Here is a 23,733-nt window from a genome sequence, read left to right on the forward strand (position 1 = left end):
TGCTGAAAAACAGATCCTGCAAGAACAGATAGGACAGAGTGGCCTGTTCTGGTATTTTACTATTTCACATATTTCAGGAAGTCAGAGCACTGGTGTGGAAGTGCTGCTGTAAGGGAAGGGATCCTTGACAGGCTGACAGGCTCAGTGCTGGATTCTTTGCCCAAGCTGTTACATGGAATTGCACAGTGAGTAAACAAGGGAGGTAAAGCTGACAGCCCAAGCCCTGCATTAATGACCCAGCAGGTATTTTCACTGCTCATACATGCCATGGAAATCAACTTGCAATTGCAGCCTAAAGCAGCCCTACATAAAACCATGGAGTGAAGGGTTACACATTAGGAAATGAAAGCACTGTGATCACCTGTGAAGCTTCTGCTCAGCCTCCCTTGGAATATGTATGATCCTTAATTCCTTTCTCCATCCTCATCTTCCCATAAACCCTCACCCAGCGATCTGGGGAGGACAAAGCCCCCTGGACCCAGAACTTTTCACACAGTCCTTTTCTTAAACCCTGCAGTCAGTGTGGAGTCCTGAAGCAGGTCAGTCCTTCTTGCACTGCTCCTTTTATGGCACCTCTTCTGCTAAGGATCCACAGCACCCACCAGAGATCCCACACTGTTCTGTATGTTAATGGACTTTTAAAAGGCTGGAAAACTAAGAATACTATGAGTTCAAGCCATCAGAAGGATCTTCTGAGCCCAGAACAGATGTCCAGAGTTCAGTTTTTTGAATACTCCTGACTTTTATAGTATTCCTGCTCTGTGTTTGGGAAATACAACTCCACTGCCAGGGGTCTGAGCAGCAGTCGAGCACTCAGGCCTGGAGTTGTGAACTCAACACTCAAACCATAACTCTACACCCACCTGGAAAGGTTCCCAGCAACTTCCTAGCCAGGACCACAACCCACAGCCAGGTAGGGACACACCTGCCTCTCCAGGATGGCACCAGCCTGACTCACCAGACCATCACCTACAACTTCTTCCCAGATAAAGTCACCTCACCTAGTGCTTCTCCAAATATCAGGTAATTTAAAATCTTATTGGGCCACCTGGAAATTCTGGATTTTTTCAGGTGTCCCATCCTACTGCAGCCTCTGTTTAGAATTACCTCAGTTATTACCTGTGGGGATGAACTACTGATGTCAGCACACTCACAGCAATACTCAAAAGATCAGACAGATTGTTAGACACCTGAATGTCCAATCATCATTCCTCCCACAAACAGCCTAATCTTTATTTATATTAGTTTATTGGCTCAATTGCACAGCTCAGACAAACCCCTGGCAAGACTTCAGAACAGACCAGCACTCCCAGTTGGCATGGGAGCTTCATCAGCAGCCACGGCCAATGGCACCAGGAAGCCCAGCTCATCTGGCTCTGGGCACCAGTTATTGCTGCAGCAACTTCAGAGCAGGCTATTTTCTTGAAACCATTGACAAAAAAAGCCACTAAATTAGCTCACAAGTCAGTTTGTGTAACACAGCACAGGCCACCTGCCTCAGTGAGGCCCCAGTGCCACGCTTTGTCTGCCACAGCTTTAACTCTTCCTTAACTTATCAAAAGGATGTCAGAAGTCTTAGGCAAGTTCACCTCTAACGTACTCGTTATCCTCTTAGGAGCCACTGAATGAAATGTGAGTTAATGAATAACACAGTAGGAATTACTTCATTATCCCCACGGTGAGAGAGAGCCATCTAATTCTTGGATGTGATGTCAGACTTGAGAAACAGCCAGTGGTACTTACTCAGGCTTCCACTGCTCACTCAACTGCTACAGCAGTGCTGTTCCCAGAGCAAGGCTGCAGGCTGCTCTGACAGCTCAAGAGCAAAGCTGCTCCAGGAGAGATCAGGAATTCAAGCAGCAGGAGTGAGGAAGTGGAGTTGTCACTCTGCTCCCACAGAAGAGAGAGGTTTCTTGCAGCACACATTTAATGTACAGGCCTTGCACAGGTATGGGAATCAAGGCAGTAAGAGCATGTCAGCTCTTCACATTTCCCTCTTTTACAGTGTCAACCCCACGGCAAGTCACCATTTGTCTCTGCTACTTAGTCAACCTGTCTGTTAAACTTCATCAAAACCCCAGGACACCTACTGAAAGGGAAGTCTGAAGCAAGGTATAGATCCTTCATCAGTCACTGGCAATCCCATATTTTGTCATTCCAGGCTGCCTCACTCCCTCTTCTAGTTCAACTAACTAAACTACATAACTAACTTTTCACTATAGAAGTTGATGCATTGTGGCTACAAGTAAATGTTCCCTCCTCTGTGGAAAACACACATCTCCTGCTAATGCAGCTAGGGAGGAGAACAACTCCAAAGTGTCCCTCAGGTCACCATTTGCCTGCAATAACAAACTAGCTCTAGAGTGCCTGAAGAGTTTGCATGTTTAAAAGACTAGGCAGCTTCAGAAGGTGTTCAGAGCTGGTATTTTATTGATTTCCTCACTGTGAAGTCCATCCTCATTGCCATCAGGGCAGCTATGCCTGGCAGTGCCCTTTGGATAGTTTGGCTCTCAGGACACATGTTCCTTCCTGTCCTGAACACCCCCATACTTCCTCCACACTAGGAGGAGCAGTCAGGAGTAAGAAAGCAGCACACATTTAAACAGCTCACACCAATTCATTACAGAGCCTACAAGTATTATGTACCAGATGTTCCCCTCTAACAACCCGCCCATTGAGGAATAAACTACTACACAAGCTAGGTAAAAAACTAAGCAAGAAGAAAAACTGGAAGGCCTGGGAGACCAAAGCTAGATAATGGACTTCTCACGCAAACAGAAAATCAGAACTATCTCCCTGGCATGTCATAGCCAGTGAAACGCCCAACAGAAGCAGACTTCTCTGCATGGACTGCAGAAATTCTCATTCCGGGGAAAGATTTTCCCATACCCTGCTGCTTGCACTCACTCCTGGACAGCCTAAGAGCACAGAGTCTGCATAATACTCAGAAGCAAAGGACAATCCTGACACACTCCTTATCAAATGGAAAGAAACACTATCTTCAAACCTAGCACGTGCTGTCCTGTCATTCTCACATGAGTGTGCACATGGAGGATGTATTCATAGTCCAGGCCTGGCATCACAATCACTGTCAGGAGTGCAATGCTGCAGTATATTTAGAATGCTCTGTTAATACTATAGTTCAATTCCATGATACTGTTAATATATCCCAGCCTGCAAACCCTCTTTGTTCCACAAGCATTCAACTTCAGTTCTTCAATAACTGCTCAAAATACCAATACTTAAGATACAAATCTCATGGCAGTATCTGTAAAACTGATAGAAAATTCAGCAAGAAACTACAAAAAGCTGACTTTGGAGCAACTTTCTATCATGTGAGAAGCATCTGAGCTGGAATGGAGCAGCATGGCCCTGTGAGGAGCATCTGTGCACAGGAACAGCTGAGCCTCTGAGCCAGGCCGAGGTGTGCCCCCAGCAGGCAGTGCCCACTCAGCCCTCAGCTGCCCAGCAGAGCACACAGCTGCCTCAACACCCAACAATCAGAAGGAGGTAGGAACCACGTTTCCGAGGTGTGATGCCACCTAAGAGGGCAATGGGATTGAACTGATGCCCTCACTGCTGAGGCTGGGAGAGCTCATTCTGGCTTGTACACTGATACTGCTGAAGTTGAACCACGTGCTTGCATTCCCCACTGAGTCAGAGCTGTCCTTACACAACACATCCAAGTTCCTCAGGGCTGCTCAGCAGGCCCTTCAGAGGCTGCAGCTGTGCTCCTCCTACAGCTGGGCTGGTTAACCAGGCTCTCCTGCCAAGGAAACTGCCAAAGCCATGCACAGCCAAGAGAGACTGGTCTCTCCTGGAAGCATCCTCAGCACCATGTCCACAGCAACTGCATACAAAAACTGCCCCTGGGACCTTAAGGCAGATTTTCCTCACCAACAGCCACATTTTCTGTCAGATATTGCCTCTTTTTAGCAGTCCCACATTCTACTCCTCAGTGAGCAGCTCTTACCTATTTTCACCACACACTTCAGGAGACAGACACACACTTCATTCAGCTGCATGGTCTGGTGGGAGAACAGGGCAGCAATATCCAAGTGCCTTTAACTCCACAGTTTTCAGCTTAAAAACATTTAGGACTCACTAGAAGGGAGTAAACAATGTCATGCAGACTGTCAGGGGAAGCATCAGTCCTTTGAAAATATAGCTACACACTGCAGGGGTTCAAATGTGAACAAGAGCTCAGACACCCCCTCTATTAACAAAGCCACCACAGCTCTTCCTCACACCCCAAGCTTTTTCCTAGCATTAAGCAGCTGCCTAAGTGAAAGTCAGTTATAAAGTCATTTTATCACAACCACTATTTTCTCAAAGCTTAAAAATTAAATCAAGTACTCTGCTACTGGAATTTTCATTACCAGGAAGTTGCAATAATGCTTATTGCATTCTGGTTACTGGTTTGTTCTCCCAATATGATAACTGCATCAGTTCAATGCTTTGAGTTAATTATTATTGTTTAACTGAGGTAAATGCAAACAGAAACCTAAACAGCATGGAATAAATAGTAGGAAACCAAGCTCAACTATGTAAAGATAAACCAAATACTTCATGATCACCTGCAAGTATTAGGGAAATTCTCACACGGCTCTCATACATATGAAAAATGAAAAGCCCTGACAATCACAGGTTCAGAAAATGGCCACAGGAAAACTATACAGTGAGGTAAAGACTCAGGCTTTTTTCCTGTATCTTGACATTTGGAATAAGCTCTGAATAAAGGTTTACTATAATATTTTAAAAAACACTAGACCACAGATCACACTATTTCCAGAATATTCTGTTAGGTTATCCCAGCAATAAAGCACAAATAAGCATAAATGATTCTCTGGAGAGACCACACCTCCAGAGATCCTCTGGAGCTTCTTCAGCACTAATGAAAAAGTACCTCCAGTGACAGTGTGCTCTCACTGGAGTGAGGGGCAGGAGCTCCAGCAGCCAGGGGGTGATGAGGGCAGCAGTGAGCCCTGGCACAGACTGACTGTGCTGAAGGGCCACAAGTTCCCATGGAAGTCTCCTGAGGCTGACCTCGGAGCTCCTCAAACAAGTGGCTCATGTGAAGCTGCTGCTCTGAGATGCTCAGGAAAGCTGTGAACTGCCCGGAGGAGTGACTGCCACACAACAATGTGCTCACTGCACAGCAGTGCTCCAACACCACTGAATAGACAATGCAAAGAGCCATTCAAGTGTCAGTCTTCCACAGCAGCCAGGACAAAGTGCTTTTTGTTTCTGTCTTTGAGATCCTGACAAATCAAAACTAGATTAAGTGTGCTGGCAGAGTGGCCGTACCTCCCAGCCGGATGCCTAATCCCAGGGCAGAGGGCTGCCAGTGCTCTGCAGCAACTCACAGCAGCACTCCCAGGCATGCTCTGCCCTCCCTGGGAGAGCTCTGGGGGAAATCACACCTTGGAGCTTGATGGGGAGCTCAGAGGAATCACTGTGCTTACAGCCGAGCTCAAATGTAACTCAGAGACAAGAACTGCAAGTCCTGATTCTATAGGGGAAGAGGAGTCTGTGCCTGAGCACAGTAACCCCTGAAGGCTTTCTTATCTCTAGCAGAAGCTCTGAAATAGATACATTTGTGTTTTGTACAAGTTCCATTTAACCTTGCTAATTTCCTTAGCATTATTTTTTGCAGCTCAGGAACAAACACCGTTACTAAGTAACTCTCCAGGATGAAGTTTCAGTGCTTTAGTTCTCACTGCAGAATTAAATACATAAGCTTAAATCCACAAATCCAACAGCCCACTACTCCAAAACCCACAAGGAGTAAGCACAATCTGTGCAAAAACACATGAATATTTATCAAGCAACATATCAAATTTTACCACAAATAAAACCCAGCAATTCAACTACTTCAGTTAACAATTAATAAAAGCTCTGAGGAAAAGGAATGCATCTGCTTCCACTTCCTACATAAATCTCAAGTACATCTGAAGCAACACCTCAGCTACACAACAGTTTCAGAGCTGCATTTTTGAAGGATAACTTGAAATCCTTCACAGCTCTTTGCCAAGTGAAGGCTGTTCTAAGCCAGCACCATCAGCACAGGTACCCTTATACCACAGAAACACAGCAAAGCACTGCAAAAATACTCATTAAATGCTTCACTTGCAGTGGGCCTGGTTAAGGGTTAAAAGCCCTTCAGAGTATCAGTGTAGCCATGCTAAGCACAGCACCAAGACTGCTTGTTAAACTCTGAACAGGCAACAGGCTGACACAACACAGGTGGAGCTGCAAATTTCCACCTCAAATGGGTCTGCAAGGACACTGTCACTGTCACTCTGGCACTTGTGACAAGGAGTTAAAGCACTGGAAGGAAGAGAAAGAACAATACTGGAATTGTGATGAACTTAACGCCCCTCCAGCAGCTCAGTTAGAGCAACAGTTCTGTGAAAGGTTTGCACCAAGCTATCTCAAAGTACTAAAAAAGGATATAATTCAAGCCTACTGTGTAACACCGAATAAATCTGCTACTTCACTTGAAAATTCAGTGAGGCTTCAAAGCAGGACACACCTAACTAGACAAACTGAAAGATTCATTCCTTACTTCAGAGTTGAAACCTTCAGGCCCTTCCATCCAACCTACTTCATTTTTAAGATATCCCAGCATATGGCAGAGCATTCACCCAGCCTATTTTGTATAGATGAGACATTAGTAAGGACTTTTCACCATTCCTCCCCAAAAAGCACACCTGTAGAATTGCCATCAGATACAATGTAAAATATATCACTTCAAGATAAGTGATAGATACTCTTCTCAAATATTTCAAGAAATTTCCAGGATTTCACAAAAACTCACCAGCAGACCAACTTCTAAATCCTGATTTAGCAGTTCCATAAGCAAAACTGAAGAATGAGAAAGGTGCAGCAAGACAGGCACAACTGCTTGCTCACTCCAGGTCTCATTTACTTTTCTGGTAAAGAAGAACTCACTGGGTAGGTAGGTTTTGAGTGACACACACCTTGGTATTTAAATAACTGAGATCTAAAGATGTAGGACAGAGGTGAACAAGCAGGAGTTAACTCTTCAAACAGATGCAGGTTTTAACAGGATAAATTCTTATCCTATACTTGGAGTTGAAAGGTTACAAAAAGCTCAGTGTGGAGGAACAGATCAGCACCAGGCAACAAGCTTTTTATAACATGGCAAAGATGCTCTGAATTCCGTGTAGAGGCTGAGCTGTCACTCACCCAGCATGATCTATGGATTCCCGGCTCCACAGGAAGGTTCACACTTTCTCTTTCACATTCTTATAAGCAATAAACTGTCAGTTTGTTGTTTAATCTCTGAGTTCTGGTTAAAATGTTATTAAAAAAAAAAAAATCAAAATAACCAAGTCATGATTTTTAGGGGTCCTTTGGGAGTCACCTAACAAGCAACAGATTCTTCGGACAGGATTCAAACCATCAAATTTGTTTCAACATGTACAAACTCTGCTAAGTCAAGTCTTTCAACAACACTCACCAAAGGGTGACCCAGGGGAGAATACAATGGCACAACCTGACTAATTGCTATTCATTCAAGGTGCTGCTTGTGTTTTCTTTTGCAGGCATGATGGATGCATAGGGCTCTCCTACCAAATTTATCTTCACACAGCTGCACAAGCCCTCTCTGAACTGACCCCAGGGTATTCTCTCACCTTCCACATTTTAATTATTTACAAATAGTTAAGCAGATCTTAAGAACAGCAACCCCACACAGGGACCTAAGTTCTTCCTCCTAAGTTCCAGAGTCAAACAGGAGTTTTGAAGCTCTAGAAAACAGGTGCTGCAACATCAGTTTAAAGTTTTCTGTTAACCAATCCATGGAAGCTACAAAGTTGACCTTTCACAAGCAGCAAAACACCAGCTGGCTACACCTGCAAGTGCACCACAAACGTGCTCCACAGTCCCATCTCCAGACTCCTGAAAATCAAATATGTCAGCAATGAAACCACCAAGACTCATGAGCCTACCTGAAGAGACTGGAGTGTTCTCTGCACCTGCAGAAGTGGCTATTGCCTTCCAAACCCAGCCTGGAAATTCAGCTCAAGGAATTCTTTAATTGTCTTGGCAAGAGGCAGCATAAAAATCATGGAATTGAAGCACATAAATCAGGTTTTGGCATTAGGCCTTTCTTTAAGCTGTAAGCTAAACCAGATTCTCCCTAGCCCCCCTGCTCGCTTCTTGCACAAAAACATTCAGTTTTTTCTTGTCCTTTTCAGGATCTGAGTCAGTTCAGACCAATTTCTTTGGACAAGGCATGTTTTAATTGACTACTCCTTGCCTTCATGAAGTCACTTTAACTCAATATACATTACTAGACCTACAGCATATTTACAGAAAAATAATTTCTTAACTACTACACAACTTGGTCTGCTGGGATTGTCACAAGGCAGTAAGGGTCAACAATGAGACTAAAAGCTGAATTTTGTTGGAAGAACCAGAAAAAAAACGTAGCAGTAGTTAGAAATACTTAGAAATTGAAAGGAGACAAAGTAGATTAAGCCATATTGCAGTCCAGGGGATCTTGAAATACGTTCAAATACATGAGGCTTAGCTCTACTAGGTCTCTGCTTTGAATACCAAATAATTTGGGTCTAGGAGAGAGAAGCATGCTAGAAGCAGGAAAGGATCTGCATCCAGCAAGGGCTGCTCAGGTAATCCCCGCCTCTGGGAGCAGTGGTCCAGCCTCAGGCAGTGGTACAGTTTAGAAAGCTGGACAATAACCTGAAATACTAATGTTTGGGAAAATAAGCTACAGGGTACAGCAGCTTGTAGCTTACTCTTTAGGGAGCTGCCAAGTGTTTCCTCCCTGACCCAAGCAAATCAAGGTGCCTTATGCAAGAGGAAAAGTCTTCATACCTGAGTGCTGAATGGGACCACGGCGGGCTGGGACATGATGCAACAGCACCATTAGTTTTAATGGGGCTGCTCTCTGGGTGTGACCCTGCAAGGAGGGGAGCACAACTGGGACCGTACACAAACAGCTTAGTAAAAATCCACGCTCCACAGAGAAAGCAAGAAATAGCTCTTATTGTCTTTGCTACACCAGTCTTACACTTGTCAAATGAAGCAAAACTCTTTGTCCACAACTCCCCAGGCTGACTCCACCAGACCCACCCAGCTCAGGCATCAGCAGCAGCAGTGATGAATCCAACCACCCTCTACAGGGTAAGCAGAGCACCAAGCAGGTTTCCAGACTGCTTCCTACTCCCTGCTGATTACAACAGCAGGTTTGGCACTGCTGACTCCTCAGTGAATTACTCTAGAACTCTCACCCTTAGACCCTTGTGCTGCTCAGTTATTGCCAGCCCTTCAAGAGTTCACAGGAAGAAGTGCCTGCACAATGAGAACACTGCAGAGGAGTTGGAATGCCCTAGCAATGGAAAGCAAGACAGCTCTTCAGCCTGCCAGTCAACACTGGAGAAGGAAAGGATAAATTGCCTGGAGTAATGAGCTAAGTATAGAGTCACCACGATTCCAGTGGCCCAATTAGCTCTGCAATTCTTCTGATGCGAGTGGAGCACCTTGGGAGGCAGCTGGCTCCAGCTGCAGGTAGAACCAGGGATTGAAGCCACGGCCCCGATCTTGTGCTTAACAGACCAAATTCTGCAAAAGCAGCACCGAGAGTCAAGACCAACATTTTCTAACTCACTGGAATCTTTTTACCATCCTCAGTTCATTACCATATTGCAGCACTTTAGGGAATCCTATGCTATTTTAGAAAACCCTTTGCCCAGTCCTCTCCCCAGGTCAGTGTTTAGCAGTCACCCTCATCAAGTGTCAGCATTCAGCCTGTCATTTAAAAGCCAAAATTCCAGTTTGACAAGTGCAAGGCATTTTGGTTCCAGCTTCTAAAGCCTGCAGAACTGAAGGCAGGGGAAAAGCAACATGATGGTGACCAGGCACATTGGTACCATTAGACAGCTATACAGGGAGCTACTGCTTTTTGAAATTCACTGTTGATGAATATTTACTATTCGTTACTTTAACAAGGGTTTCTGTGTGTTACTTACACAGCTCTATATCCACTGATGCCCCACGTGGTCACCAACTCTAAAAGGACCTACCATTAGCTGTATCACCGGTTTTCCTGCCAGGAGGTTTTGCCCCAAATTCCCTTGTAATGATTTGAACACTGTAGGATACTGAACACTCAGGTACAGTGACAGTGCATTGAAGCTGGAATCCTTTTTAGAATGAATTTGGAATTTCAGAGCAGGTATCTGATCTCCTTCCTTACTGACAAGTCTTAACTGACCAGATGGCTTTGCCAGAACACAACCCAGCCCAAAATACTAAACACTTGGCCATGGATCTCCAAAACAGAAAATTTCCATGGGGCTTCTCTGTGCAGCCCCAATTTACTCATCTGTTACGTCCAGGGATGCTCTGCAGCAGTGAAGTACACTAACCAAACACCTCCAAATCATGTGATACTCATGCTTGAGTCTGAAGGGATTAAGAGATTCCAGCCCAAAGTAAAAGAAAACAAGCAAGCTATTGTATTCTGCATTAGAACACAACTGTGCCTTGACCATAATCCACCAGCCAAACCTACAAGGAAAGCTGAGCAGACCTCAAAATATTTACCTTGTTCCATCTTCCTCCTTTTTCCTCAGAGAGTTCAGATTTTCCCAAAGTGCAAAAAGGTGCATTCTTTTGGAAGTTACTCAAAGAAAGGTTCACTGAACATAGACAAAGATGATAATTTAATTATAATGGGTATCCAACCAGAATATAATGCCCTGTTCACAGCAAATTCCTGCTACCAGCAGTGAGAGAAAATTAAGAATCTGAATTCTCAAATGTACTCATGACTAGTATGTTCACCAATCAGCACACAATTAAGCATTCCTGTTCTCTAATTGTAAAGATGAACACTTGTTTGATCAAGATTAGTCATTAATTTGATAGAAAGCTTATCCACTCTTAAAAAACCATGCACAGTGTTTAGATGGAAAGAAAAGTTCTGCAGGCAACGGCAGTAAATTTGCAAGTTTACATTAAGTACACTTCACTTGCTTTCAAGCTTCCATTTATTAAAGAAAAATAATCAAAATAATCTAGAAATGCAATCTGCTTAGACATTTTAGTCAGGTTTCTTGGATCAAAAGTTCAACCATGCCTATGCTACACTAAGTATTTGTTCTCAGAAGCAAATAAAAAGGAAACAAAGAAAATTCAAATATAACAGTTTAAAAAAAAATCAAAACTATCAGGTCAAAACACTTAAAAGAAAGGTGCTTCTGCTCTGTCAGACCACAGCAACCTGGCTGCAGCAGAGAGTTCAGAGAAATGTCCTCACATTAAATTTCAAGTCGAGCCGCTCTGTGATATGGCAGGTGAGTTTTCTTCTCACTGCCTCTAATTTTGCTCATCTGTTCTTTGTCAGGAGACAGACAAGTATTTGAAAAGCCTGAACTTAGAGACCCTCAGAACAGCAGAAGTCAGCTTTGACAACAGTAATTTTAGTTGGAGAAGACACCAAAGGCTGGATGCAGGTAAAACTCCAGACAGATTCCAGCTGCAGCACATCCAGCTCTAGGTCTGGAAAGGCCTCCAAGCAAAGGTCTCCAGCCCAACCAGGATACATCAACCAGCACAAGTTCCCAGCAGCTCATCTCCCTGTGGTTGAAGTTTCCATGATAGCAATCACACGCTTGCAGATAGCAATGGAACAAGCAAAGCTTTCCCAGGTACACATTTAGGTCAATTATGGCTCCGAGAGATGAGATCACACAGCCACAGCCACTGGCCTCCTCCTGTCCTCATCCACTCCCAGGGAGAACAGGGACAGCCAGGCTGCTGGGTCCCTCCTAACTACTGCACAGGATATTCCAGGGAAATGCTTTCCACCAACTCCAAGCCTAGAAATACCAAGGAAACTTTCCACCAATTCCAGACCTAATGGCAGCCACTTCCATGAGTGGCCTTGGACTTAAACTCATTTTGAATGGACATAGTGATACCATAAGAGTGACAGGACAGAGCTAAATGGTGCATCAGCTGCTAGACTGGATCCTTCTGACATCCCTAAAAAACTGAGGCCTCACTTCAAAAGGACCTGAAGTTACTTTACTCAGATAGCATCTTGTGTAGGATGTGGAAGGTATTAAGACTCCACAGCCATAGTTCCACCAGTACAGCTTAAATCAATTGTTCTTAATCTCTAGGTCCTCACTCTTCTTGTTACAGTTTCTTTAATCCACCCTTCAGTTTCACTCAAGTCTTCAATACTTTCAACTACTATTCCTAGCAACTGAAAAATCAAAAATCAGTATTCTGGTAGTCTACCCTTGACCTAGACATTGCTAAACTCTACATGACAGGGAAGATACTCAAGGGAAGATCTAATTTTCCATCTATTTTCTGAAATCCTGCCACCAGCTGTACAGAAACCCCAAATAATAAGAATCCTACTTGCCCAGAACAGTCAAACCTCAGAGGAACTGAGGAGTCAGACTCACAGGGCCTGGGAGTCTTATGATGCACATGAGCCCTGTGTGAAAGGCTGCTCTCAGGGGGAGCTGGGGAGATGCCCTGCAGCGAGTCCTGCCTTTGCTCCACTCTCCAAGGACACTCAGGAAGCCAACCAAGTGCATCTTGTCTTCACAGACTCCATGTCAACCTACACAGACAGGATTTCTGCCCTCTTCTCCCTCAGGTGCCTGGCAGGAGCTACCCCCAGGCTCTTCCACCAGCAGAAAAAGCAGCATTGGAGAAAATAAGTCTCATTTTGTCAGGAGTCTGCCCTTTCCTGGCCGATAGAGAAGTCAAAACCCTCCTTTAAAGGTATAGGGAAAAAGAAACTATTTTTATTTGTCCTTTCAGGTAACACCACAAAATTAATGCTTTGATTACAGCCCTCGTTTGCAGTCCCAAACTTGGAGAAGCAAATGAGGCCCACAAAAGGGCAACACAAAACTGTTCTACCAGTGTTTCTATAAATAATGTCTATACCAGTGCACAAATCTCTGGTATTTGAAAGAAAAACTACAAAGAATTAATTATGGCAATGCAGCAGCCTTCCTCCACAAATTCAACCTGAAGCATACTACTTTCCCCCATACTTATTACATGTTCCAGAAACTAAACCTCAGAGTACCAGAACAATCCAAAATCCTTAGAGGCTATTAGACTTGTATATACAAAAGACTTCATCATACAGACAGGTACCCTGGAGATTTAGTTCATGCTACTTTGTTTTCAGAAATCTCAGTTAAAGAAAGATTTATACCATTTTCACTGGTTTTCCCTTATGAAAATCTTTCTTAAAATAGGGTACAAGAGCCTTTTGTAGAAGTCTTAGCCATGGACCTGGTATGCTCACAGCAAGGGAGAAACACATCCAGGAAGTAAAGTTACTAGGACAATGATGCCCACTTCAAAAGTAGGCAGCAGAAATAAGAGTGGGAAAAGTCTTTTTCAGTTCTTATCTCAGTAAGGGCTAAACCAAGCAGGACCTGAGAGGTTAAATCTGGTGTATCTGCTAGAGATAGGCCCAGTAAAGAATAACTTCAGTTCTGAAATTAACCCAAGACAAGGTCACTCTGCAGATGATGCAGGAGTTTTTGGAATAAAATCGAAAGGAGGGGAGCACAGAACATACAGCTTGAGATCAACACACACAGGATGGAGAAAGATAGTTAAATATCAAAGTAACAGAATACAAGTCTTTCCCACACGCCTTCTAGACCGTGCTCTGGAAGCTCTGAGCCTCATGGCAGCCTTCCCTGCTGTCCAGTCCCAGAAGTCCAAAGATTTGAGCATTCCCTGTTATGGCTCTCCCTCTGAAGAACACACCCCAGTCAGGGGCTGGTCTGTTCTGGCTGCCCTTTGGAAAGCCCAGCTCTTCCCAAGTGGCCAGGGACTAACATTAAGTTCCTGATTTCATTCCAGCTTCAAGCTGATTCCACAGGTGACAGGATAACTGCCCAAGCTAAGCTCATCTAGCACTAGTTCTGAGGCTTCACCAGATACAGAATCAACTTTGAAGCTGATCCCTTGTATGCTGCAGAATCAGGTGGTGAACAACCAATGCCACAGAAGTCAGGGACTGCATCAGCTCCATCAGCACCTGGGATGAAGCTCTCTACAGCAAGCCCAGCCCCATTTCCATCGTGGTTTGTCAGCCCATGACAATGAACGCTGCAAACAACAGCCAGATGTGCTGAGCAAGGCAAAGAACAACTTGCTTTGCTTGTCACCTCCCAGGGCTCCTCCAAGCCTCAGTTTCTTTGATGTTCTGCCCTCAATCAACTAACACCCAACTGCAAAGCTGCATTTTGAAGTATTTACAATTCAGTATTTTGGTTCAATTCCTCTTTAAAAACAGAGGTTGATACTGCTTAGGATCTATCTGTTTGTGTTATTGAGGACACATTTCATTACTGGCATGAGTAGTTACGTACAACTGCCTGCCCCCAAGCCAGCCCACCAATGCTACTCTACAGCTTTTCACTGCATTCCTAATCAAGAAGAAAAATTATGGATTTACTACTCCAAAATCAACTTCCACTGGAGTCTTGCTCAACGTAATAATTTTTCAGAAATGGGAATAATTCAATACAGCAGCTTGGATAAGTTTAGTTACAATATCACTGAACAAGGAACAACCAGCTCAAGTCTTCTGAAATCCAGCTCCCCCAAGAAGGCCAAGAACTCCCTATTTAGGAAGTCTTTTGTAGAGCCTGGGTTTTTCCCCCTTCCTTATCAGAGTCTGGAAGAGTTCCACCACCACGATAGCTATTACAAAGCCATTAGCTGCCTCACTCATGCATATACACACACAAATTCCAAAAAAACTTCCAGATGGATCTTACCATGGTTACCTCGTTGCAACTATTTTCAGCATTAATACCCACGAGGAGGAACAGTGCCTCTGAAGGATCCAGGAAGTCCTACAGAGCACACATCCAGTTACCAGCTTAATCTGCAGCCACACTCATGTGTCAAAACAACTGCTGCTTTCCAGACTTCACCTGAAGATTCCAAGTCTGAGGAGTTTCAGAAGACAAACCAAAGCCAGGCATCAGCAACTGTGTTTTAGGTGAAGCCTTTACAAACAGTGCTTCCTGCTGGACATCCACGACTCCAGAAACAGCTTTTCCATTTCAACCAACATTCCAGAAAGTTGCCTGTTTGCCCTCCCTCCCTGCCTCCCCAGCTCACTTTGCATGGCTCTGCAGGCCCAAGCCTCACTTCCAGGTGCACACTGGTACTTCCTGAAGGAGAGCAGAGCACCTGAGGCTCAGAGCAGCACAACCTGACACCTCGTAACAGACTGAACTTTGAGATACCACTGCTTGCAATAAGATCGTGCTGCATTTCTTGCCTGCTGCTACAGGCTGGCTCCTCTCTGTAGCTCTGAGCAGCAGGGATGGACTCAAGGCCTTCCTTAAGGGATGATGCATTGCCCCTGGAAAACCTACAGCCAGCTGGGGGTCACCCCCTGGCACCACTACCAGAAACTATTAAGCAGGTGAGGGGAACAACAGCTTAGGGAGACTCACGCTCCGTTTTACCCTTCTGGTAAAGGGTAAAATGGAGTGTGGTATCAAGTCCATTCTGTCAGTGCTTCTCAACTGCTCAAAGCAAAGGGACAAAGTTGGGGCTGTTTTGCTAAAGCTGCCCTCCAAATATGGCCAGTTGACACCAAAGGAGGCTGTGGTTTGTGACCTCTGCCCATCCCACAGGCAGCTGACACGTTTGCAATGCACACAGCAATGTTTGGGGCTAAGGCATCCAAGGCAGAAGCTGGAAAGCAGCAGGAGCTGAGGGCTCCAGCTCTTTGCTGTAAACAGTCCCAGTAAAATGCCAGTATTTCCAATTCCTCAATTGCCACTGACTTCACTTCAAGGTCTTCAGTCTGTCACTAACTGCACTTTGAGGTCTTTCATGCAAACCACTCAATCACCCTGAAATTTTGAAGCACTGCGAAGTAAGAAATACCTGCCTTTAAACAAACCAGTTTTTCACAAGAATTACAGCACAAACTGAGCCCTAAGATATCTCTAAAGTTTTCCTGACAGCACTGGAAGTTACAGCACCGATATCTAGAAGAGGGCTGAAGTTCCAAGACATGAAGCTCATTTCTCAGAGTTTAAAACCCACATGGGATCTCACAGGCAGATCTTTACACCACCAGCTACTCAGGCTGGAGACAAATGCAGAACAGTTGCAGTTGTTTCTGAGGCAATTCAGTATCTAGCAGGCTATTTTGAGAGAAACATGACTTTACTTTGATCCAGCCAGTGAAAGCTACTATGAAACTCATGCATGTTTAAGTATCTGGATGTTTCATTCTGGTTCACAGGATTTGATAAGCACTAATCTGGCTGTTTGGAGTCACGTGCTCTGAAGACACCATCCACACCAACTGGAAGAGTCCTATCCTGTTGTATCCAGTTACAATTCCCAGAAGGAAGCCACCAGAGCAGGAACAGCCTTCACAGCCCTTTGAGCTGTGCAGGCGAAATGATCTCAAGCTCCATGCTGGATGCCAAGCCAGTTCCTCCAGAGACAATTCCCTGTCCCACCAGACTTGCCAGGCTCCTGCCTGTTACTCCAGCAGCCCAAAGATCCCCTTCTCCTAAGTTACTCCTTTTTTTCAGGTTACTTGCCAGCAAAGTACTGCACAGCCACATTCCTCCTACTCCTGCAAGCTGACAACATACTTCTCTCCATCATCCTGGCTTGCATGTAGGTGGAATGAGATCTGAGATAAAATATTGTATCCTCTATTTCAGAAGCCTGGGCAGGCTCCATTTCTGTCTCCTCCAGCTGCAGATGGCCATTTTTATGGAAAATAAATAAATAAAATTAAATGAGAGCTTATCAAGATGACCTATTCCACTTCTATGGTATCATTTTTGGGTTGCATGGCTTGTTCCTTGAGCAGGTTAACATTGATATTTTAATAATTGCTAGTGCAGCCAGTTCATGCAATAGTTACTAACAGTACCCCAGACAGGCACCTATAGCACTGCCAGTGAGAGAATTCAGCTTGGCTCTCCATTTATCATTCCTATAACCTGAAGTGGGACAAGAGCACCTTTCAGTGCAGAGATTTATCACTGTTGGTGCACCTTTGCCCTTCCCCAAGCTCCAAAGGAGGCACAGAACCATTTGTCACTGAAGCACTTTAGAACCTCATGCCCCGCCTTCACTTATCTGCACAAAGTTTCAACACTTACAGCCCAGTATTTCCTGTGCTAGGAAAGAAAACACCACTTCTATCTCTCAAGCCCACTGTAATCAATAACAGCTGAAGCAAAGCAGGTATCAGATGTCAGCCTCCTCCCCTCCAGTTTACAAGCACTCCTTCATAAAACCTCCTTCATCTCCACCAAAAAAGTTTATTTCCAAATACTACATGCTTTAACAGCAGACAAAAGACACTGAAGCTCAGAGCATGACAGGTACTACAACAAACCTGTCACAGCTCCTTCCGTCACGCTGCCACCCCTTCCCAGTAGACTCGCCTTTATAATATAAATAATATAAATATGCTTTTATATTCACCAGCAAGCCAAGCTGTGCTTCCACTCAGCACTACCTGACATGATTCACTAGCCAAGTTCTTTTCTTCTAAAAGAAAGCTTTATTGCACATGGCTACATCACACAAGAAAACAAACAGGTGAAGCACACAGGAAAGTGCCTACAAGACCTGAAGTCTGCAAGAGTTACAAGCTCACACCCAACCTTCCCACAGTAAGGGAAGTGTGTACAGAAAGGAAAGAAATCCGTTTCCTGTATAAAGTTGTGAAGAAATACCAGGCCTCATCTGCTGATCAAGAAAACATTCTCTAAAAGAGCAAGAGCAGGAACAACTTCAATGCACAAACTTAAACTCCACGTTGGGGGGCAAAGCACTTACCGGGGAAGGGCAACATCTGCTCATATCCTAGCGAAAGAACAGGACTGTTAAAAGGAACACGGGGAAGAGGCGTAATTAAAGCCCCCAAACCATATAAATAAAAAGTCTTAACAAGTCCCACTTAGAAAAGGAACAGGAATTTCGGCCGCACGCACAAGGGCAGCTGAACACTGCTGACACCACAGCCCCAGCGGCCGGAGCAGCCGAGCAAGGGCCGGCGGCTGCCAGCGGCATGGGACGATCCCCGGCCGGGCTCGGCGGGGACCGGCCACCCCAACGGGCCGGGCGGGGGGCGGCAGCGTCGGGCGAGGCCCACAGGCCTCGGGCAGGAGGAGCCCCTCTGCCCCGGGGAGCCCACCCTGCCACGGCCGCCCGAACCCGGCAGCGCAGGGCCCGGCCCCGGGCCGGCCGGCATCGCCGCTCGCCCGGGGACGAGAGGCCAGAGCACCGCGGCCGCGGAACCGGGCCGCCTTCTCCTCCTCCTGCCGGCCGTGCCGAGCGGAGCGGAGCGGTGCCGAGGGCGCCGTGCCGGCCCCGCCACCGCCCCTCACCCGCAGCCGAGGGGGCGTGTGCGGCCCTCAGTGACAGCGCGGCCGCGCTCCGCCAGGCCCCGGCGCGGCGGGCCAGCCCTCCCCGCTGCAGGACAAGGGGCACCCCGGCGGGTCCTTACCGTTGGGCAGGGCATGGCGCGGAGCCCCCGCCCGTGCCGGGGCGCGGCGTCCTGCCGGGGCCGGGGTCGCTGCGGGCTCGGGGCCGCCGTCGCCGCCTCACGGACACAACAACATGGCGGCCGCGCGGCCTCCTCCCTCCTCCCCCCGCGGGGCGGGGCCGGGCGCGCGCCGCTCCCGCCCTCCGCCCTGAGGGGAGGGGAGGAAGGGGGGGGCGGCCCCCGGCCCGCGCTGAAGGGACCGTGGGGTCACGGAATCAGGGAATCGCGGCGCTACCAAGGTTGGAAGATCATCTACTGGTTTAAGATCATCTGCTGGTTTAAGAGCACCTACTGGTTTAAGATCGTCTCTTCCAACCGTCAGCCCAGCACCGCCACCGTAACCCCTTAACCACCACCCCATATCGCCCAGCGGCAGATGCAGACGCCTCTCGAAGGCCCCGGGAGAGGGTGACTCCACCACCTCCCTGGGCAGCCCCTTCCGAGGTCTGACCGCCTGGACGGTGAAAAGTTTTTTCTAATCTGTAACGTCGCGGCCCCGCTGGCCTCAGCGCTCGCCGTGCCCTCAGGAGGCGGCTGCCATCCCTCGGCCCCTCAGAGGATGGAAGGCAGGGCCGACAGGGATGAGTAAGGGACTGAGCATCTCCCTGAGGAGCAGACACTGCCGGAGCCGGGCCTGGTTAGTCTGGAGAAGGGAAAACTCCGAGGGGATCTCATCAATCCGTGCAAATATCTCCAAGGAGTGTCAGAGGATAGTACCAGATTGTTTTCAGTGGTGCCCAGAGGGAGAACAAGGAGCGATGGCCATAAAACTAAAACACAGGAAATTCTACCTCAACATGAGGAAGAGCTATCCATTGAGCAGGGCACTGGACCAGATGCCCGGGGAGGGCATGGAGACTCCCTCTCTGGAATAATCCAAACCCTGGAAGTATTCCTGTGTCACCTGCTCAAGATAACCATCTCCAGGGGGTTGGACCGGATGATCTCCAGAGGTGCCTCCCAGTCCCAGCTATTCTGTGGTTCTGTGATTCTGTGAAGCCAACTTGGCCCATTATTCCCCTGTCAGGTCCATAAGCCTGGCACTGGCTGAGCATGGCTGTGGAACAGACAGGGTCTCAGCAGAGGTTTGGCAGCCACCTCGGCCAATCTGTGGGTCAGGTAACAGTGGAAGTGTGTGCTGAGGGGAGCTGAGGTCCCACACCTCGCTGCCATCCATCCTCCTCAGGATCCTCAAAAATCCCTGGAGAAACACTCTGTTCCACTGAACAGATATAACTTGGGATTAGCTCAGTTATGAGCTAACTCAGATATAACTTGGGATTAGGTCAGGGTGGTGCCGCTAACACAAAGGCTGTGGGTTCAATCCGTGTAAGGGCCATTCATTTAAGGTTTGGACTTGATGATCCTCATGGGTCCCTTTGAACTCAGAATATTCTGTGATTTACAGAAGCCATTCTGGTGTGCAAGGTCTTCTGGCCAATGTTTCCAGTGTTTCTTTTGTGACATTCAGCTCAGCTGTGGGAACATGTGTGGCCCCACGCCACCAGGCCATGCGCTGTCCAAGCCACCCTGCACAGCCCATGGCTCCTAAAGCATGAGGTAACGGGGAGCTGGGAGCCAGCACTAGGCAGGACTGCCAAAAACCACATGGAAACTGAGAGACTGAGATAAAGCAAAAGGCCTGTGAGCGTTAAGCTACAGAAAACACAGGAAAGCTGGAGAGTAGCAGCAGTGTTGGAGGTGGCAGGAAGGTTGCTGGTTCCAAAATGAAGCTCTAGCTAAGCCTTGTGCAATGGCACTCCTTTCCAGCAGCAAGATTTATATCTGGGTTTTGTTGCAACTGTGATGGATCGTTAATGTTTTATTTTTATACATATCTTTAATTTACAATACCATATGTAGGTCAGGTTGTACTTTTGCGGGAGATTTCCACCTGCTCCTCGTGTTTGCCTTGATCTGAAATGAAATGCTTGCAAGTAGCTATAAAATGCACTCCTAAATTATCCCCAGGACTCTCCCTCTGAGTCCAAGGCTAGTCATTGTAACAGATGGACTTCAGTCTGTCATTAGGTCATGTCTAAGCTGGAAGGAGCATAAGTGTTCAGAGGGAACAATGCAAAATACAGAAGCCTGTGTCTTCACACTCAGATATGAGCCACGCAGTGAGCTGTGTTCTGGTTTGGCTCCCTTGGTCAGGGACAGCAGACATTTGAAAGGGACTTAATCAGCCCCTCTGAAGGAATTTTTTCCAACAACAAGCCATCATCTAAATGCAAATGTGATCTGAATGTCAATATGTACTTTCAGAGGAACTTTGGAAGAAATACAGGTAACTGAAGGGAAAAACAGGATTCCTGGCCTGTTTGCACCCAAAAGAAATGAAAATATGTAGATCCAGTAGAGCTGTAGCTGAAAAGATGTGTGTTGACAGCATCAGCAAGCAAAATATGAATTTTGAGAAGTCCCTGTTAAATGTTGCCTTTTGCAGTGTGCCTGGAGGGAGATCAAATGTGACCTACTTTGGGAAGCTGGATCCTGGAGACCGGGGGCTCCTGTACAGCAGAACCTGCTGGGTGCTCCTTCTGGTCCCTAAAGTGGGGGAAATCCTGCAGTGCCATCCCATCCCTGTGACAGGAAAAGCTGGAACTTTCCAGCTGCTTGTTATATTTGTACATTTTATCTTTACCAATCTGGTCACACACAGTGCACAGAGACATTCCATGTCTTGTGTCCCAAACCTCTCTGTATCTTGTGTTCCAGTCTATTTTTTAATACATGGCCCAGTGTTAAATGACTTTTACTTCTATTTTCCATGATGATCAGAGCAAAGCATAAGAATTATTTTATGGAAATGGAAATTACTGGACCCAAAGGGAGAACAAGGCCTGTGAGAACCTGACATACAGCTCAGGGAACAAGGTGTTCCCAAACCCAGAGTCCTGAAGGACCCAGAGTGTATCCTCACTGGTCCAGTACAGGGGTTTTAATTTGAGGGGTGGAGGGTGGTAATGAATTATGGAGAAACTCCTGAAGCAATGGCTGGTTTTAAGCTGGAGGAAGTAAAGCAATCCAGCCATTCAGACACCTGTTAGTGTGACCTCAAGAGTATTAAAAACTTAAAATATAAAATAAAAAGGAAAAAGTTGGGGACAGGCAAGTAAGTTTAAAAATGTAAAATAAAAATGTGATGTGTCTTTACACACACACATACATAAAGATTGATTGCTTTAAACTAAGATTAACTAAGATTATACCCTTGATAATTGTTTCCTAGACAGGGATATATAATAGATGCATTAACTTATTCAGTAAATTAGTGGAAAGCAGGTCCATAAAAAAAAAACTAGGTGGAAAAAGTAGGGAAATCACCTCAAACATGCACCAGCTGTGGATGCACCAAGGGAATTTGTGAGATTACAAAGGGAAGGGTGGGCAGAAAGTGCCTGGATTCCCATGTTCCCCCCAGGTAGCCTCATCTCCCTGTATCCCAGGACCACAGCCTGGCCCGTGTGTGCTTTTACTCCTGCACAATATTTTTCAGACAGGCCTTGGAACAAAAGGTAGGAGGGAGCTGATGGCATTTGCTGATGGCACAAAGCTGGGAGGTGCTGGCTGTGCAGCAGGAATAGCTGTATTGCTGGAAGAGCTGGATAACATGGAGTGCTGGCACACTGGAAATGGGATGAAATTTAATAGTGGAAAGTACAAGGTCATGCCCTTGGGAATTGCTAACAAGAATCTCTGCTGCAAGCTGGGAGCTCATCACTTGGAAATGACAGTAGAAGGGAAAAATCTGGATGTATTTGTTGATCTCGAGATGATGAAAAAACTCCCAATCTGAAGCAGATCTGACAAAAAGCACACACACATGGAGGTATTTCCAGGAGAAGGGGAATGTTAATGCCATTACAGAAGCCTCTGCTGCAATCTTCTCTGGAATTATGCATGCAGCTCTGGTCACTTTTAATCAGGGGACACAAACTTAAAATGTGACTGGAAAGTAATTATAGGCCAATCCTGATATTTTCTTATACAAGGATCTTGAAATAACTTGTTTAGCCAGAAAACCTGAATGCTGAGAAAAGATACAGTTGTTCTTTGTGAAACTTAGGGAGTAAACACAGCAGTAAACACATCTCCCTTAAGAGCAAGGGTGATGTTCCTGTACGAGCAAACAAGTATCCGATGGCCATGAGAAGTCTGGGCTGAAACATGAGAACACCAGAGCTTCCAGCAGCTCAAGTCCCGAGGCTCTGGGTCATCCTTCCCAGAGCTGCTGTCCCCTGATGCCATTGCCACCAACAGCTGACCCTAAAAGCCCAGTGAGTCCTTTCCAAACTGTTCTCACCATTTGGGGCACAGCCACGGAGTTACCAACTGGCTTCTTATGGAAAGGAAAGAGGTGCCTGGTGTGGGAAGATATTCCTTGGGCTGCAGTTGCAGGCCAAATGTCACTTGAGTGATTGGCTCTGTTAAAATCTGCACACGGTGGTGGTGAGGTGAGAGCAGCCTGTCCTGGGTCACCCTACCCTGGTCCCTCAGATCACCTTTGCAGAGGCTGCTCTCGCGCCCATCCTGCACAGGAGCTGCAGTCCTGGAGCCATCCTCACCTGGAGCAGAACCAAAGGTGTGCCAAGTCCTCTCCTGCCCCTGGTGCCACCCAGGGCCCTTTAATACACTTCCCTCCTGTGGCCCCAACAGCCACCTCGGCGTTTACAGGCTGTTTCTGTTATGGTGAAGAACTGATGGCAGGGTTAGATATGTCTTAAAAAAACAGCACACCAAGTCCTGGTTCAGTAAGAACAGTCAGACCACGGAACACAGGGCACTTTGCTTACTCAGGGCTCCAAACTGGCTCCCTTGGTCAGATTTTTTACCCAAAACCAGCTCTCCTCATTCCATCTCTCCTATTTTGTTTGGGTTTTCATATTTTATTACATATAAATGTTTCACTCATTTTACTCTCCTGGGTTTTTGATGAATGCTTGAAAAGAATGCTGACCCTGACCACAGTATTTACACTGTGTTCCTCTATGTGTAGGTGTTTCCATTCTTCCTGCTCCCACCCAACAAGTGCTGTTTCATTGTTCATTCAATACAAGTGGCAGCAGGTGACATTGGGGTCAGCACAGCATGAGAGCCACCCCTGATTCAAATGTGCCAGGAGAGAGGCACTG

At 46.3% G+C, this 23,733-nt stretch overlaps 1 protein-coding gene across 8 annotated transcripts in view; it reads right to left on the reverse strand.

Annotated features, from left to right (window-relative positions):
* The window catches only part of MTMR3 (myotubularin related protein 3), a 75,283-nt gene extending 56,589 nt beyond the window's left edge, over positions 1-18,694 (reverse strand). For all 8 annotated transcript variants that reach the window (XR_009488827.1, XM_059863499.1, XM_059863498.1 and 5 more), the window contains exon 1: positions 18,557-18,694. The gene's annotated coding sequence lies outside the window, so the exon portion shown is untranslated. The remainder of the gene's footprint in view (positions 1-18,556) is intronic.
* Positions 18,695-23,733: the final 5,039 nt, after the last annotated feature.

Source organism: Haemorhous mexicanus, chromosome 19 (assembly GCF_027477595.1).
Source record: "Haemorhous mexicanus isolate bHaeMex1 chromosome 19, bHaeMex1.pri, whole genome shotgun sequence".
Classification (NCBI taxonomy): Eukaryota; Metazoa; Chordata; class Aves; order Passeriformes; family Fringillidae; genus Haemorhous; species Haemorhous mexicanus.